This window comes from Phyllostomus discolor, chromosome 6 (assembly GCF_004126475.2).
Source record: "Phyllostomus discolor isolate MPI-MPIP mPhyDis1 chromosome 6, mPhyDis1.pri.v3, whole genome shotgun sequence".
Classification (NCBI taxonomy): domain Eukaryota; kingdom Metazoa; phylum Chordata; class Mammalia; order Chiroptera; family Phyllostomidae; genus Phyllostomus; species Phyllostomus discolor.
This window is the reverse complement of record NC_040908.2, coordinates 59,286,631-59,306,015: the sequence shown is the minus strand read 5'-3', so window position 1 is coordinate 59,306,015 and position 19,385 is coordinate 59,286,631.

The following is a 19,385-nucleotide window of genomic DNA, read 5'->3' as shown; positions in this document are numbered from 1 at the left end:
TATACAGATGGAGAATCTTGCAGAATTCAATATAGTTCTAGTAACTTTTCTGAATTTAGATATTCTGAATAAACAACATACAGCTGTTGTAGGAACAATAGCTCAAAAGTGTTTGTGCGTGTATGTGTGTGTGTGTGTGTGTCTGTGTGTGTTTGCATGTGGCATTCACCCTCTTTGGTGTCAGAACCTAGGGTTTCAAGATGCAATAAAATAAATCTCTGTGAGAAAACTAAAAGAAGTAAGGTTGGATTTCTCTTGGTTTCAACACAGTAGAGCAGTGATTTTCAACCAGTATGATGCAAAAAAATATTTAAAAACATGCAATATCTGACTATTTAGATGGGAACACTGACCTCTTTTTTCTTAGATTGTCAAATAAAAAAAATTACAAAAGCCCCAATACATAATAGCTGTTTGGTGTGAATGAATCAAAATTATACGTATTTTTGTCAATTCAGCCAAAACTATAATTTTTGATGTGCTACAAAATTTTAGTAATTAGTTTATGTGTACCATGACATGAAATGAAAAAGGTTGAAAATTGCTGCAGTAGGTAACTGAAATGCTTTTTCATCTATGAGCACAATTATTAAAAAAATTAAACTACATTAACCTTGAGAATTAATGATAGGAAACTAAAGAGGAAAAAAGGTCTATTATGCTCAGTATAAGCAGTGGTTCTTGGCTTTAAGTTTCTGATGAATGTGTGGGAAAGAAGTCATATGATTCACATTCCTAAGCCAAAATTAGTGGTTCTTAATAGAAAAGATAAAAGAATTTTATTATGATTAAAAGGCTGTCCATAAAATTACAATCTAATACTTCATTAAAAACTTATAGGTCAGATATCAACAGAGTTTAAGAAAGTAAAAATATACCTATTTTATTAACAAACTTTACCCAGTTATGTATTATTTCACCCAGTGAACTGTTATTATTTTCCTGCCAGCTTTAGTGAAGTACAATACGTAAGATGTATAACCTGATGTTTTGACATATGTATATGCTGTTAAATGATTAGGATAAGCAAGCTAAGTAACATAGTCATCACTTCCTATAGTTGGTTTCAAATTTTTGACAGTGGAAATATTAAAGATCTACCCTCTTAACAAATTTCAACTATATAATACTATATTATTAAGTAAAATCATCATGTTAAATGTTCATTATACATTTATCCTGCATAATTGGAACTTTGTTACCTTCAACCAATATGTACCAATTTCCCCAATACCCTAGTCTCTGGCAACCAGTATTCTACTCTCTGCTTCTTAGCTTTCAGTGTTTTAATTTCCACACATAAATGAGTGAGATCATATAGGATTTGTCTTTCTGTATTGGCTTGTTTTTCTTAACATAATGTCTTCCAGGTTTGCAAATGGCAGGATTTTCTTCTCTTTTATGTTGAAAAATATTCTTGTGTTTGTGTGCTTGTGTACACACAGGCACGTAAGTGCACACACACACATATCACATTTTATCTATTCTTTCATTGACAGTCATTTATGTTGTTTTCATGTCTTAGCTGTTATGAATAATATTGCAGTGAACATAGGAATAAATATATCCCTTTAAGTTAATAACTTCATTTCCCTTGGCTATACACCCAGAAGTGGTATTGCTGAATTATATGATAGTTCTATTTTTAATTTTTTAAGGCAATCTCCATAATGTTTTCCATAATGACTATAGCAATTTACACTCCCACTGCCAGTGTACATGGGTTTCCTTTTCTGAACACCCTTGACAGCACCTGTAAAATTGGCTCTTTTAATAGTAGCCATTCTAACAGAAGTAAAGTGCTATCTCATTTATGGTTTTGATACGCAGTTTCCTGATGATTAAAGATGTTGGGTAACTTTTCATGTACCTGTTTCTCATTTACATACCTTTTTATATATTTTTTGAGTGGCATCTGTTCAAGTCCTTCCCCATTTTTAATCAGATTATTTTTTTGATTGAGTCTTATTTTTATTTATATGTTTTAGACATTAACTCCTTACCAGATATATGCTTTATAAATATGTTTTCCTACTCTATAGGTTGTTTCTTCATTCTGTTAATAGCTTCCTTTGCTGTGCATTAACTTTTTAGGTTGATACAGTCCCATTTGTCTATTTTTCACTTTTTCTACCTGTTTTTGGATCATAGCCAAAAATCATTGTCAAAAGCATCAAGAAGTTTTTCCCTTATATTTCCTTCTAGTGGGTTAACAATTTCAAGTATTACATTTAAATTTTAACCCATTTTGAATGATTTTTATTTATAGTGTGAAAGTGGTCCAGTTTGTCCAGTTTCATTCTTATAGAAATGGATATCCAGTTTTTACAACATCATTTACTGAGGAAATTATCCTTCCATAATTGTGTGTTCTTGTTATCTTTGTCAAAGGTCATTTGACCATAAACACATGGATTTATTCCTGGGCTGTCAATTACTTTCCATTGGTCTATATATCTGTTTTGATATAAGTACCACTCTGTTTTGCATACTATAGCTTTGCTGAATAGTTTGAAATCTAGGCATGTGATGCCACCCACTATTATGTTACATGTATTCATTTATTTTTAATACTTGTCATGGTCTAGGAATTCACTATTTCTTTTTCTACTTCAAGATTTCCCAGATGGTCTAAGCTAGAAGTGGGGTTGCATGGTTAATCACTTAGGTGTGTCTTTCCTCTGCAGAAGCAAGGGCTCCAGGCAACCACTAGACTCTGGGAAGATAATTGTCACTATCTAAAGCTCATGAAGATTTTTAGATTTTCTCTGTGGAATAAAGCACCTTTAATTGACTTTTTTAGTCCTGTTTAAGATGACTGCCTTATTCAAACAAACTATAGTGATCTCATTTATAGAAATTTTAAAATTCTGTATAAAATGTAACAACCAGAGCTACTAGGAATCCAGGACCTTACACATATATTAAATCCACTCTCTTATGGGCAATGCAATGAACTATTGTTAACTTGATGTATGACTAAAACTAAAAAAACATCCATTATGACTTTTGGTACATTTAAATATTAAACTTCTGCCATATGCAATAAAAATCACATCAAAACTACTCATTTACAGTAAGGATATTTGGCACCTTTAAAGACATCCAGATTTTTCTGGTACTGAATCAATTCAGCAATTGCAAAAAATGACATAGAATATTGAATAAAAAAGAATAGATGGATGCCATATTTAAATGAACACCTACACATAAACCAAGTCTAGAATCATGTCTAAAATTTGGAATAATTAAAATATCACTTACATAGTTAAAAGTGAGGCAAAATTGCCCATCTTTTTAATTCACAGTAAGGGTGTTCTAGAAGGACTAGCAAATGCAACAAGACATTGGTAAAGTGGAAAACAAAATTATCTTTATTTATAAAAAAATATAAGCATATATCTTGGAAAATCAAAGATGAATGCTACTAAAATATAAAAATTTTATCAAATCATAAAATTGCAACTGGATTTCTATTTTAAGAAAAATTCTGAAGGCACAAGTCAAGAATATATCCCATTGAAATAACAGCAAAAATATAAACTGCTGAAAAATCTCAACTTATAAAAAGTGATCTTCAAGTCAAGAGTATTTGTGCTTTATTCATCTACATTGTATTTATTGTAATACAGTTTATATACCCCTGCAAATCATCCTAAGCTTGTTTTGGAACAAGACAGGACTGGCTTATTAATAGAAAGAGTCAATATTCTTTTCTGAGTGTCTAAACCATTACAAACAATAGGGAGCATTTAGGGATTATGTGTAAACGATCCCTACGTCAATCCCAGTCTTCCTCTGAAATGCACAAACAAGACGCAGTGCTGGAATTCAGGTTCTATGACATCCGCCCAGCCATATGCCTCCACCATTATGTCAATTATCTCTCTGCTTGTAAAACTGATCTTATAGTTAGAGCTCATCCTCAAATTTCAAACACCCCTTCCAATGTTAAAGATATTTCTTTCTTTCTTTCTGTTTTTTTTGTCTGCTGAAAAAGTCATCACTACAAACAAAATTAATAAATAAACCAGATACAGTGAATACATACTGCAAGACAGATTCTTAATGCTTTACTGTATTGATTAATTTAATGTTAAAGCAGTACATTAAAGTCTGTGAGGTAAGTCCTGTTTTATTTTATTTTACTATTTTACAGATGAGGAATTCCAGGCACAGAGAGAACAAGTAAGCTCTGAAGTCACAGTCAACTAGTGATGGAGCAGGACCTGAATACAAGTAGTCTAATACTAAAACTTATATTTCTAACCACCATTTTATACTGCCTGATCAAGGATGCATAAGAAGAAATAACTAAGGGAAGATAAGATATTTTAAATAAGTATGTAAATTAAAGTATGTAATATTATGTAATATAGGTTTATTACTTACAAATACTTATAATTACTTAGCATGCTATAAAATAAAAAAATCAATTAATTAATGGATATGACATGAATAAATAATGCTATTGCTTATTTGTTAAGCACTTATTGTGTTCCAATAATTTTTGAAATCATTAAGACCAATAAAGCCAATGACATATTAAATGTCATAAAACATGGATTTGCGTATCTTCATATTTACAAGTGAGAAAATTGAGGGTAAGGATAGGTAAATGGAATTTTTATTTCCCCTAAGGATGCCTATATTAATTCCCTTTTATAAAATCTTAACTAAATGCACCACACACTTACTTTTCTCCCTCTCTAGCAGAAAAAAAGCATATTAAAATTATGTTTTGTGAATGCTAACTACTCTATTTAATAAATTTCAACTAATTATTGTTTACTTTCTTAAAAAAACAACTAAATTACACATTAGATCAACAAGTGAAGTATGTCATACTTGCAAAGTTGTGATAATCTCTATTTCAAAAACTTTTTTAGGTGTCTTCTGAAAATTGTTACTAAACATCAGAAGGGTACTGTTCACCTAAAGCTGTTTTTCATAAAGAACAGAATTATGATTACTTGTCATATCTACCTATCATCGTGTCCCAAGAGATCTTATCACAGCACCCCTTCCTCCTCACACTGGACGTAAATGGAGACTTCTGTGTCTAATCACCTCATAATTTAGAGTTCTAAATAGGATCTGAGTGTGGGATATATAGGGGTGGGCAAAAGTATGTTTTGAGTTGTCAGTACACAAAATACAGAGCTTATTCTTATATTATTATTTAATAATTATTGTATTATTTATTTGTATTATAACTGTAAACCTACTTTTGCCCATCCCTGTGTATATATGTCACACATACATATTAAGTGCTAAAATTAGTGTTGTGATAGCTGTTTTTAAAAAATTATGACTGATTCTAGCCCTGGCTGGCATAGCTCAGTGGATTGAGTGCAGACTGCAAACCAAAGTGTCTCAGGTTTGATCCCAGTCAGGGTACATGCCTGGGTTGCAGGCCATGATCCCTAGCAACCGCATATTGATGTTTCTCTCTCTCTCTCTCTCTTTCTCCCTCCATTCCCTCTCTAAAAATAAATAAATAAAATCTTTTAAAAAATTATGACTGATTCTAATAATTTTTAAACTTTTATTTATTTATTATAAAGAGAGATAAAAGAGAGAGAGGAACATTCATGTATTGTATCACTTATTTATGCATTCATTGGTTGAGTCTTGTATGTGCCCTGACCAGGGATTGAACCTACAACCCTGATGTATCAGGACAACACTCTAAGCAATTGAGCTACCTGGCCAGAGCTTTGTACTAAGAAAATTTAACCCAGTCAAGGAAATCCTCTCTGATTTAACAAGTGCCCAAAACATGTAACCAAAATGTGTAAGTGAGGTTTCTAAAACTCAAAATGATGCCTTATTAGTAAATATGTACTATTAAAATACCTCACTACATAATAAACTAAGAGTAAATTAATTCTCCAACTTGGGTTTTATTCATTTAAATTAAACTACTTATAAAATTTGGAATATGGATTGACTGCTATTTAAATAGCATTGTATTTCATAAGTCTATAATTCTGCAAATGGAAGTTATTTATTCTCTTCAGAAGTTTATTTTAATTTCCAATTTATTAACCCTGACAGAGTCTACCAGAGCTGTTTATTCCCAAAATGTACAGTGAAGCACACATATATAAATAATGCAAGGGTATATTTTAGTCCTATTGTCATGGAATCTGAATCAATAAAATTCCAAAGTCCTATGCTTTACAGTTTCATTTATAAAATGATTTATTTTCTGAGGTAAATTTACCCTCTATGTGATGTAATACCTCTCAGTTAGAGTTAGATTTTTCAACTTGACTGGGAACAACGAGTGCCTTTCATTGTTTATTTTTTATGGAAATTTAAAATAAATATTATTTAAAGTTATAGCTCTCTCATTAACTTTCTGATAACTTTTTTCCATTTCTTTGAAGGTCATGAAAATATTTATAAGTATTCAGAACTCACAGCAAATTTACTAATGGTAGGAAAAACATGATAATATGGGAGAAATGGGGAAAAGATTTGGCATGTTCATTGTACAAGGTTTATAAAGAATATTTCTCCAACTCAAGAAGAATTGTTGAAGAGGTTTATCAATCCATGCCACCTACACATCTGTCTGTATCCATTCTGGCTCCTCCTCCTCCTCTTTTCTCTCCTCTCCTTCCTCCACCTCCTAGGCTCCTCCTCTTCTCTGCTTCTCTCAGTGGCTTGTGCCCATTGGAAGAATGGTCCTCATGAGAAGTTGAGCACATTTCCTGGACATATTTGGAGTAGGACAACTCTCATTATTGCTGGTAGCATAATGTTGTCTTTCATTCCTTTTTTTCCTTCCTTGGAATATGGGAATGAATCATTGTAGGGCGGAAGTAATTAAGAGTAATATTTACAAAAAGACAGGAGATTACAGATGGCAGTATGGATGGGGAGAAAGAAAACCATTGTACACTATTGGTGGGATTGTAAGTTTTTGCAGCCATTATGAAAAACAGTATGGCAGTCCCTCAAAAATAAAAATAGAACTATCATGTGATCCAGGAATCCAGGAATTCTATTGTACTACTTGGAATATATTCAAAAGAAGTAAATACTATTTAAAAATATATCTGCATCCCTATATTGATAGTATTGTTATTTACAATAGCCCAGGAGTGGGCACTACTTGAATGTCCATTAATGAATGAATACATTATATGTATACATTATACATTAATGTGTATGAACATATTATATAGATATTATTCATCCATAAATAATGAAGAAATTCTACCATTTGGAACAACAAGGATGAAACTTGAAGGCATTATGCTAAGTGAAATAAGTTACACAGAGAAAGACCAATGCTGTATAATCTCACATACATGTAAAATCTAAGAACAAACAAATAAATAAACAAAAAATCAAAGTCTTATAAAAAGAGATCAGATTTGTGGTTATCAGACACAGGGTGTTGGAGGAGAGGGAATTGGAGGTAGGTGGTCAAAAGGTACAAGCTTCCAGTTATAAGATAAATCAGCACTAGAGTTAAAGTGTGCAACATGATAACTATAGCTAACACTGCTATAGGATATAGGAAAATTGTTAAGAGTAAATTCTAAAAGTTTTCACCACTAGAAGAAATTTTTTAAAAATTTTCTTCTTATTGTATCTTTATGAGATGGCAGATGTTAACTAAATCTGCTGCAGCAGTCATTTCAAAATATATGTAAATCAAACCAAAAGAGAGTGATTATTTGCAATGTTTTAACGATTTGTGAAGAAATAAGCATGCGCATGTCATAAATGAAGCATATTAATGCTGGAGCAGAGTCCTGTTGGGTCAGTCTTTTCCCTGTTGGTTGGTGGATTATGGGGCATCACTTTACAAGGAAGATCTGGGGGAACTTCCAGGTAGGGGAGAGCTTGAGCATGGCCTATTTATCAACTTGTATAGATGCATTTAAATATTTATAGAATACGTAAGGTTGCATTTTTCAGCATTGGAAATTAGAAAGTTAAAATTATTAATAATTTGAGGTTTGTTGTGTGAGTTTTTGTCCCAACTACAAAGATTTAAAATCTAATTAATTAAGCCATGGTAATGTAGAAAGAACTGAGATTTCTTAAAGTCCCAAAACACTCTTCTGACAGAAGATAGAATAAAGCAAAAAGAAGGTCTTCTGAAAATATTTTTATACCCTAAAGATCTCATGCTTAATTAAATTTAAAGTTATATTTGGTAACTTTTCTTTCCTTTTACATATTAGTGAAAATAATCATCATGAATTAAAAAATACTGACTGGAAATTTACTTTTTCTTTTAAAAAATAGTTGCTATTTGTTTAATTTATTTCTTTTTAGAGAGAGGGAAACTGCAGGAGAAAGAGAGAGAAAAACATCAATGTGTGGTTGCCTCTCATGCGCCCCTACTGGAGGCCTAGTCTGCAACCCAGACATGTGCCCTGACTGAGAATTGAACCAGCAACTCTTTGGTTTGCAGGCCGACGATCAATCCTCAGAGCCAGGATTGGAAATTTACACTCCAGCCAGGACTGGAAATTTACTTTTTCATCAATAAATATCATATCAGTATGCAAGGTGTTTTTTAATGCTATTTTAGTATATGTTTTTCTCAACAAAACATTTGGCAAATAAATTATAATTAATGATTAAATAATTGAAGCAACATATGCCCAGAGATTATAAGAAACTTGAATAACATACTATGACCTTAACAAAAGAAAAATATTTTTCAGGAAAACAAATCATTGTTAGTCACAAGATAGGCCAGGAAACAAGGCAGGTGTTCAAGTTGCTGGTGCTCTGTCTGAAACATACTCACGTGCTGGATGAATGGTGGGCTGACAGCCATGTGGCTCCTCTTTTGAGTCTAAATCAAATGTGTTCGATAACAGGGTAGCATATAAAGGGATAAAGGGGGATTCTTTTAATATATTTTATGATACTAATGGGTGATCTTGAATTGAAAGTTGATTGTTAGTTTGTCATTCCAGGGTTTCATAGAGGTGAAAAATAATCAAAACCTTTATAAACTCTGCTTTGAACCATTTGCTTTATAGAAACCAAATCTTCTTTCCTGTTTAAATAATTGGCCAAAATGTATTCATTAACTGAATAAATTAGATTAACATTTCTTTACACGTTCTAAAATCTTTTAAAACGGGTCAAATAATGAATGTATTTTCTTTTTAATGTGGCTTCTAATATAACTCCTTATCTAGGATATTCAATTCAGACTTTTCTTTTTATCATTCTGAATTATTCCTATAAATGTCATTCTTACTTTTGAGTCACTTCTTTTTCATTATTTTAATAATAGCACTTCTCAAATAATTTTGTCAAATTTTCTTCGTATTTCAACTTCAAAGAGCTTTTTTAAATTTCCAAAGATCCTCACACAACTTACCTAGCATTCTTGTGTGTTTTCATGTGTATGTGTGTTTATATACACACATGTGTTAGTGTGCATAAATATAATATATACACATATATTATACATATGCATGATATGTGATGTACCCACCAACATATGTAAATATAAAATGACATGCACATGTACATATATATCAGGTACTGATTATTGATATAGTTATTCTGTTTTTTTTTATTTTCTCCTCATAAAACCTGTGAGTTAAATTATAAAATTATTAATAAAATCATAAAGTTTATTTGACATATAATAGCACACAGTTCTTGTGATATCTTGCTCTTTTATCACAAATACCTAGTAGGAGATCAGATTATAATTGATTTTTACATAGCGAATATTCATTCCACCATATAACTTTACTCCCAAATTTCCTATGTGTCAAGTCAAATCAGAGAACTATGGGTTCTTAAAGAACTTTATATTATTGGCATAACCTTTCTTGAAAGTTTAAAAAATTGTAAGGTCCATTTTAGGATTATAGGTCAGTTAGCATAAGGAATGTAAAGCTTTTGAAAATAAAGATAAAGCCGAAGATGGGTAGGACTGAGGGTGGGACGTGGGGGTGGATAGGTGCAGGGAAAAGTGGTGGCAGAAAAATTGAGACATTTGTACTTGAACAACAATTAAAAAAAAAAGAAAAGGAGCATAAGGATCAGATGTTCTGTCCAGGTAGTGCAGTTAGAGTGTCATCAAGTACGCTGAGGTTTTAGACTCCATCTTCAGCCAGGTCACATACAAGGAGCAACTAATGAATGTGTAAATAAGTGGAACAAATTGAAGTTTCTCTTTCTCTCTCTCTCCCCCCTTCCTACCCTCCCTCTCTGTCAAATCAGTTTGGTAAAGGAATGAAAATGAAAATCAGATTTCCAAGACAGACATTTGAGTATCTCCACTGGAGTCAGAGTCATGACTTAAAAACAAAATCACTCTGTGACCTTGAAGTAGTTACTTACCCTTGGAGATGTGCATTTTCCCAACATATTAGACAACAACAAACATTGAAACAAACAACTCATAAGATATTTCTTAGAACAAACATAGATAACTTTCTTTTTATTTAATCTTTATTGTATTTTTTTCATTACTATTTAGCCCCCTTATACCCTTTCTCCCCCAGCAATCTCTACACTGTTGTCCATGTCCTTGAGTCCTTATTTCTTTGTGCTCATATATGAAAAAGAAAAGGTGATATTTGAGAAACATTAAAAAGGAAAAAAATCATAACAGATATTATATTTTTAAAAAACATGGACTGAGAAAGTGTCATGTAGAAATTAGCATCATTGGACTACAATTACCCTGTGGATAGTTTGATCTGTGAGATGGCAAACTCAGCTCCAACTATAAGGCTGGGATGAACAAAACTACATTGCAGTTCTGAAAGACATTATTTTGAATAAGAAACTAATGTAAAAAGAATGTAAAAAAAGTTTTTATTTAAAAACCCTATAATGTCCCCAGCTGTGCTGTAGAAAAAATAGAATATAAGAATCTGATGTGCAATTGCTGTTAATACAAGGATACTTTCAGAATACTAATAGACTCATTGAGAGAAAACATAACATCGTTGTCTGTAATGGTCTTTCATATAAGAAAATCTTATTATAGCAAATTTGAAAACTATTCCTTAGAAAGAAAAATATATGTAAAGAAACTCATTATTCAGTGTTTTATTATACAAACTTTTTAAATACAAGATGTCCTATTGTTTTTAATATATGTGCACAAACATATATAATTTTGCTGCTGATTATATTGTGCTAAAATATTTTTAAACAGGGTTAGTTTGTTTTTTATATGTGACAATAAAATTTTATATATTCTGCTCCTTGTTCCTAAGAAGAATCAAGTGATTAGTGAGTTTGAGAGGGTGACTTAATACTCTCAAGTACGTGATGGAAGATGATGTGGAAATAATTTCTCTATGTATGTGTGTTTTTATTGTGTGATGTGTTTTTATTGTGTGATGTGTTACCCTTTTCATTCATAAAGGAATGAAAAGAATAAAATTAGACATTACAATAAAAAAGATAATAGGAAAGATCAGAAGATGTTGTTCAAGCCAAGTATTTGAATTTCTTTTACTGAAAAAAGGATCACCTGGGCTTTCTACTTGAGAGTAAACTCATTTGTACACAGAAGTTACTCGTTTACATCCCAACAGTATGATAATAAAGACCAGAGACCCAAAGAAAACCAAGGTCCTTGGACTCCTATATAAGTCCTTATTCTTTTATGTTATAAAAGTTCATAACTTAAATTTTTACTTTAAATTACATACAGCCATTTTAAGCTGTAGTGGAGTGCCTAGTAAACATCAACATTAATAATGTTTCTGTATTAATTCCAAATCCTCTGCTTTGAGTCACTCTTAGTTGTGAGTATAATATGTTGATGTTTATATAATATATCTTCCAAGGGAACAAAAGCCCCTTACAAAATACTCTTCTATGACTTAAAATGAGACCTGATCCATAGGTCATGTTTTTAATACTAGCATTGTATAAAAATGATAACTTATATGGGTAAAGCATTAATTTATAAATAATATTGATGGAGATATTATCAGATTGAGCAGCTTCAGAGAGTAGAGCTATAGGGAATGATGCTAAGGGAAGGTGAGTTGTGACTGAAGAATACTTTGGAAAATGCTGGCCACATAAGCTTCTATCAGGTATACTCATCTTAGTAGTGTAAGAAACACCAGAATGATTTTTTCCACTTATTGGTGCTTAAATTTTCATATTTAAATATTAATTAATTTATGGAAGCAAAGACTTTTTCCAGTGGGCTTCCTTTATGAATTATTACTGAGCATTATGTAGACCTACAAATTAAACTGAACTAGAACTAGAATATAATTCTGAATGTGCCACTAATTTACACTAAATATTTTCAGGTAGCCTGAATTTTTCCAAAGCAGCTTTCTATTATATAAAATCAGAAATATAATAATACCTAAGTTATCCATCTATTATTAGAAGTAAATATGATAATATATGTAAATTGCCTAATAATCATAACACTACCAGACCATGTATTAATACATGTATTTCTTCCAGTCTTTTAGATAGGCACTGTAATTATTCTTTTTACAAATCAGTAAACTAAAAGTAAATACAATTTTTCAAGTGACTCAGCTAATCAATGACTAACCCTAGAAATAGAACCAGGTCCATTTGACTCCAACATTTTGATAGATTTTTATCTCTTTATTACATTCCTTCTCACAGAGTCTGATGGGCAATTTTATGTGTCATCTTGACTGGACTGGGTGTGTCTGTGAGGGTGTCTTAGGCAGAAAACAGCACTGGAATCAGTAGACTACGCTAGGAAGATTGCTCTCACAATGAGGGTGAGAGCAATCTTCTCCAACCTGTTGAGGGCCTGAGGAGAGAAGAAAAAGGTGGAGGAAGGGCAAATTTGCTCACTCTGCTTCAGCGTAGATATCTATGTTCTGTTCTTGGATATTGATACTCCTGGATCTTCTGTTTTCAGCATCAGGCAGGGACTTACACCATGCATCTTTGGCCTCCTGATTCTCAGGATTTCCCATTTGGATTGAATAACATCACCAAATTTCCTGGTTCTCCAGCTTACAGATTGTGAATCATGAGACTTCTGGGTCTCCATAATCACATGAGCAAAAACACATAAAAAACTCCTTGACAGCCTTGGCTGGCTAGCTCAGTAAGTTAGAGTGTCATCCTGATATATGATTGTGCAAGTTCAATCCCTAGTCAGAACACATACAAGAAACAATCAATGAATGCATAAATAAGTGGAACAACAAAGTGATGCTTCTCTCCTCTCTCTCTCTAAAATCAATCAATATTTTTTTATTTCTCCTCAAAAAATGGGTAGTTACACAACAGTCATAGGACTATAAAGTATGGCATGAGAACTATAGTTGATAGTGTTATCATAACTATGTGTGGTTGTTGGAATCTGCCCTGCCTGGTTTCAGAAGCTGTAACCCTGCCTCCCCCCCCACCCCATAGCTAAGGCTGAGTGAGTAACCTTTAGACCATAAGCCACTAAGGAGACAAAGCTTATCTCCCTGGCAGGAGCGCTGCTTCTGCTCCTCTTACTTCACCCTGCCTGGCCCCCAGTGCTTGATTGGTTAGCCAATGATGGGTAAGATTCCCCAAGGGAGAATGACGTAAGACAAGCATGTGGAGGCCCTCAGGGAAGGACTTGGGGGACTACAGCAAAAGGGGGTGATGGACCCTTGCCTCTTGGCTATTACATAACCTAAGTCCTCATTCTGTCTGCAAGAAGTCTCCTAATCTCCTGGCTGCCTTACTATCCCTGCCTGACTTAAGCCTGAGACAATGCCTTAAACTTGAAACAATGCTGGTGGTGGGTACCGCCCTGTGCTGGACCTTCCTAGGGCAATCAGGCCTAAGAAAGAATATGTAAAATCCTGTGAAACCTGCTTTGTTTAGGATGCTCTCAATTAAATAAGGGTCCAAGCAAGAAGTGAGTTTGTTCCTCAAAGTTTTATAGCTCTTTAGCTATCTGACCTGACTCAAAATAGGCCCTCAGAGTTCTTTGTTATCTACTGTTTGATCCTAACTGTCTGACAATGATTAATGAGCTTTACCTGTATTCTTGTACAAATGAACCCAATAAAAGCCCATTGAGGAAAAAGCTCTTGGCCTTTCTTCTTTGAGAAATCGGCCACCTTTCCTCCTCAAGCAGATCATGTCTTGGTAGATTTATTCTCATCTGTGGCAGCCTGGGGTGGGGGGGCCCTGCAGGCGGAGCCCTCCCCTACATGTGGTGTCAGATGGGTGCTGGGTTTATCAAGGTAAACCCCCTGACTTTGGAGGTTATGTAATATCACTGGGTTGTATACCTGAAACTAATTTAATAGTATGTGTCAATGGTAATTAAAATATAAAAACTTATTAATAAAAATTTCATATAGCTACATCTATGTAGATATTGATATATAGATTAGATGTAGATATGGTTTTGGATATGCATATATAGATATATCCTGTTTCTCTGGAGAACTCCGACCAATACATGAGCTCTGACAAAACATATGTGCTCAGTAAGAGTACAGGACAAAAATGGGGAAGTCTGAAACATCCATTGAACCAGAAGTCTCCCTCAACTAAAAGCAGAAAATCTAGTAAAGAATTCATTGTCCTGGCTTAAGTGGCAATCCCTTAAAAGTATTACATACAGAAAGGGGCTTAAGTCTTAGTGGTGAGAAAGGATAATTTAGCAATGTTCAAACTTTACAAAACATAATCTTATCCTATCACAGTTTATAATATATTTTTAAATGATATAATTCAGACAAATATCTAGGCTTTAGAACAACAGATTTATAAAATCTGAAAAGATATGCATAAACCTTAAACAAACTTTAAAAAAGAATGTGAATCAGAAAGGTGGTATGCACTGGATTGTGAATATGATGACAGAAATGTAAATAATCAATATATAGAACAAAAGGCGGGACAAATGCAAACCCAGACTGATGACATAAAAATTTCTCTGCCAAGCTTGGATATTAAAATGAGAAGTATATAAGACAAATTGAGAATTATATATTGAAAGGGAAAGACAAAAGAGCTTCTTAAATATCTAAGAGTTCTGATTTAAAAGCTTATAACCAGGATTAGATAAATTTTATGGGAAATGCTGAGGGAAACAAAAGGGACTATTAAAAAAAGGCAAATTAATAAAAGTGAGAAGACTATTTGGAGAAAACAGTAAATTAACATATTCAAAAATTTCATTTTTTAAATACTGAGTGAAGAATTCAGGTATCTCCTATACCCAAATTTTAAAATATTCATTTTAATATTCATTTTAATAATTGGGTATAGAAGATAAACAAATCAAAGACATATGAGAAAGGATTAGTCATCAGTGGCTATTGTCAGTAGCTATACATCAGGTGTTTTATATTAAATATATTTAATGTACAGGGTTGGCAAAAGTAGGTTTATAGTTGTGAGTATGTGAAAAAGTTTAATCTTGTATTACTATTAATTATTATATTATTTTCCATGGAAACAACTTTAACTTACTTCTCCAACCTGTGTACATTACCTAATATGTATAAATACTTATTATAAGTATCTGACATATGTCTGTATATGTAAATATTTGCATGTACTTGAAAGACCTTGCAAGGTCTTTCCAGGAAGAATCCAGCCATGTAATATGAAAAATAGAGACATTTATTGAAGAAGATACAAGATACAAAAAACATTGTACATTGGACAATGACAGCTCAGTCCCCTTCAAAGTAGGCACCTTGGGACCTCACACAGTTATCCCAATCAACATCAGCTGCCCCATCATATTTCCTGAATCTCATCAATGGTCTATAATCTCCTCTCTGTCAAAGGTGATTTTAATTTGGGGAAAAGCCAGAATTTCCAGGGTGCAAAATCTGGGCTGTAGAGGTCTGAGTCACTTGGGTGATTGAATGTTTTGCCAAAAAACTCCTCAAGAGATGTTATGCATGAGCAGACATACTATCAGTGTGAAGCTGCCAATCACTAGTTGCCCGTAACTGCAGCCTTGTGAATCATCCAAATAATTTCCATGGAGGAATGTTCAAGCTTAATATAAAATTTGATGCAGATTCATTGCTCTACTCACTCAGTAATTTTGAATATGACTACCACACAGTACACATGCTTACTCAATGGTGTCTACCACTCCTACTAACCACTATGGTGAAGTCATCATTGTTCACATGTGTACATACTTCATTAATTGTCTAAGGTCAAGGTCGCAGTTTAAAGATACCAAAATTGCTTCTGAGCCCAGTTTCAATACAACTTTCAGTATTAGAATTAGATAAGCTTCAAATTTATTCCACATTGGATTGAGAGCATCTGTAACATAATGAGGCATTAAAATTAATTCAAACTTATGAGAAATAGGTTTGCCTAGTTGTATATACACGTAGTTTGAAATATAAGGAAATGGAGGAATGAATTCTGTCCTGTAATGAGAGTAAGAGAAGCCTTTCTGAATGTGGTAATGTTTATCAGCCTGCAAGCTCGGAAAAACTGGCCTTGCCTGGCTGTGCCATGCTTTTTTTTTGTTCCTGGGGCTATATTAGTTTCAGGTACAAGGTAACGGCCCAGTTAATATTGTGTTAGATGAACCTATGTAACCAGCAGTTTACAGGTCATTAACTCATTGGGTTATAAACAGAAAATGGTTTTACTTGTCTCCCCCAAAATTCCAAACTGTATTCCACCAAGGCCCACTTCCAGTTATTACCTTCTTAGAATCCTTAAGATTTTAGCCCTTCCTATGATGTTGTCTCATTTTAGTTCCTAAAACTGTGTTTTGTTTTTGTTCCAAGCTTTAATTTTATACACGATTCAAATTATCCTTCTCAGTTCCCCACAGTACAAGCTAGAGTAGGGGTGAGGTTACCTTTCCCATTCTTGGGATGGAATAAAATAAAGGAGGAAAGAAGACCAGAGAGCTACCATAACTGCATGTTAGGTAATGCTTCTCCCCTTGGAAGGGATTGCTGCTCTCTATATTATGTAATTTCTATACTAGGTATGGATTTGGCAGTGAGGTGGGGAAATTCAAAGTGTCCTGAAGACAAAGTGGCTAGCCTTGCTAGCCCTGCTAATCCCCCCTAGTTATCTTCCCTCAGATGCTCCTTTTCCCTGCTCTAAAAGTACAAGCAAGACAACAGGTTTCCTGACTGAGCACAATACCATTGAGGAATAAAATGGTGACCATTTTGTTTTTCAGATGCTCTTCAGTCTTCAAAAGTGATTCTATTTAGACTCCTGTGCTCAGCCTCCAGGGGGCAAATACCATCATCTTCTCCCTGAAAAGGGTATGAAAACAGCAAATAACCAACTACTGTAATCCTACAAACTGCAGGTTCATTGTCCTCATTAACAGATTGTGGGATTGAAAATGGCTGGTCCCTGAATTATTGAATTTCTATACACATTGGAGAGAGAAATTAACATTAGCTGCTTTTGCTTTATTTTACTTAAAATATAGGGCAAATGGACAACTTATCCTCAGTACCAGCACTTCATCACAATTCCAGAACAATAATTCTTTAAAAAATTCCTGTTAGAAATTGCTAAAAAATAAGCAAATTAATTAATGTAGCATTTTGAATTGTGTCGAAAACCTGAGTAAAGTTGACTCTGTAGAACTCCATAGAGTCGGGAAGAATATCCTAGGCAAGCAAGATAGCAATAATTCAGGGAGAGCAGCATGTGAGTGCACAGTGTAAGAGTGTATAAATAGACTGAATTTTAAGAACCAACTGTTCAGAATGCTAAGATATGACCATTATTCTGATGCCCTTGAAAAGGCACTGGTGCATGTTAAGTTGTGGAGACATTTCACAGTGTCTGTAATCAAAATATAACACTTATTATAGGCATCCAAATTAGGATAGAATGAAGGTAGTATCTTCCATAGGGAGATGCTGTAATATTTGGGGAAAAATCTAACAAGGTTAATGTAATTAGAAAAGAGTGGAAGTTAAAAACAAAATGAAAATAATCAACTTTAGAGATATATCAGAAAGAAAATTTATTCTTAATTAGGTGTGGTGGTCCAAAAGAGAAGACTGTCTCCATGATGCCTCTCATGAAAGACCTGGAGTTTATAACTACAACTAACTAGAGTGTAAAAGAACAGATTTTTCTGTTGTTTCATAAATCCAGAATGTGAATTGCAATTGCGTCTTTTTATTAGTCCAGTATTTCTGAATATAGAATACACTGATTCTGATAAAGAGTGACTTCATACAAGCTACCTGAAATTTAAGGAAGCACCTCTGGATCTGTTTTGAGGTGTAGTTTCTATAGCAGTCACAGAGGCAGTTTGTCTTCATCTACTTGGAAAATATAGAGGAAAATATTTGCCTTTTAAAAACAAAACAAAGAAAAACAATTGCTTTGTCACTGCCTCAAGAGGTCAGAACTCACAGAAGGACACATCACAAGTCATGTAGGGACAAGCATCTACCCTTTTAAACCACCTTTGGCGAAGCTGTTTATGAAAATGAAGTCTGACCTACCATGCCTATTTATTACTCTGCCACATTTTTTATGGAAATCCACTGCTTTCCCTGTTCTTGTTTTTTTTCTTTACATTTTATACTTCCCAGATGAATTTGCAATGGCATCACTTCAAAACAAAATAGAAGTAAATTATGTTAATATTTTGCTTGCAGAATTAATACTTGAGAGAATTACCTGCTACAAATGGACCTTGGTTAAGTTCTAAAAAAGCTAAAACTGACCCAAACTTTCAGATGTGAAAAATTAGAACTATCTTATAGATAACTCGGACACTTGCATTAGCACATTAAGATGTAGTCAGAATATGAAAATTAGAGAATAGTGCTGTACTTGGAAATTTGTTAGGATTTCCATCATCTTTGTGTGATGGAAGTCATCACTTTATAAAATATGCAATAGACATCTTTTTGTACTGAGAATTGTTGAAATCACTACTATTTCATAAAAAGGTTTGGATATATACAAGAAAAAATTCATAATATTTATTATTTGTTCCTTTTTTATAATCTAGTATCTATTGTTCAAACTGATTATGTCTTGAATCTCTCCAGACTTATTTGCTAATGAAATCAGCATTTGTGGACCAGTATTTACTTGGCAGGAAGTGACAGGCCCTATCACAAAGAAAGTGATTATTTCTTTAAGGAGATCAGGTATTAATCCAGTTGTTAGAGTATGTGTTGGTAATTACAGGGTAAGAATATGCAATATCAAGTGCTTAGTGTTTGATGGGTTAGTCAAAAGACATGGAGCAGAAGTTTTGGGAGCTATCTTCAACAAAAGAATAGAGGCCGTTTTACATTAAAAGTGTTAATGACTATGAGACCAAAGAAACTTCAAACCTTTTTTCATTTAAAAAACTGGGAATATCCAAATATTTGTTTTACATGAATATTTAAGATTTTAAATATGTATTTAACATGAATATTTAA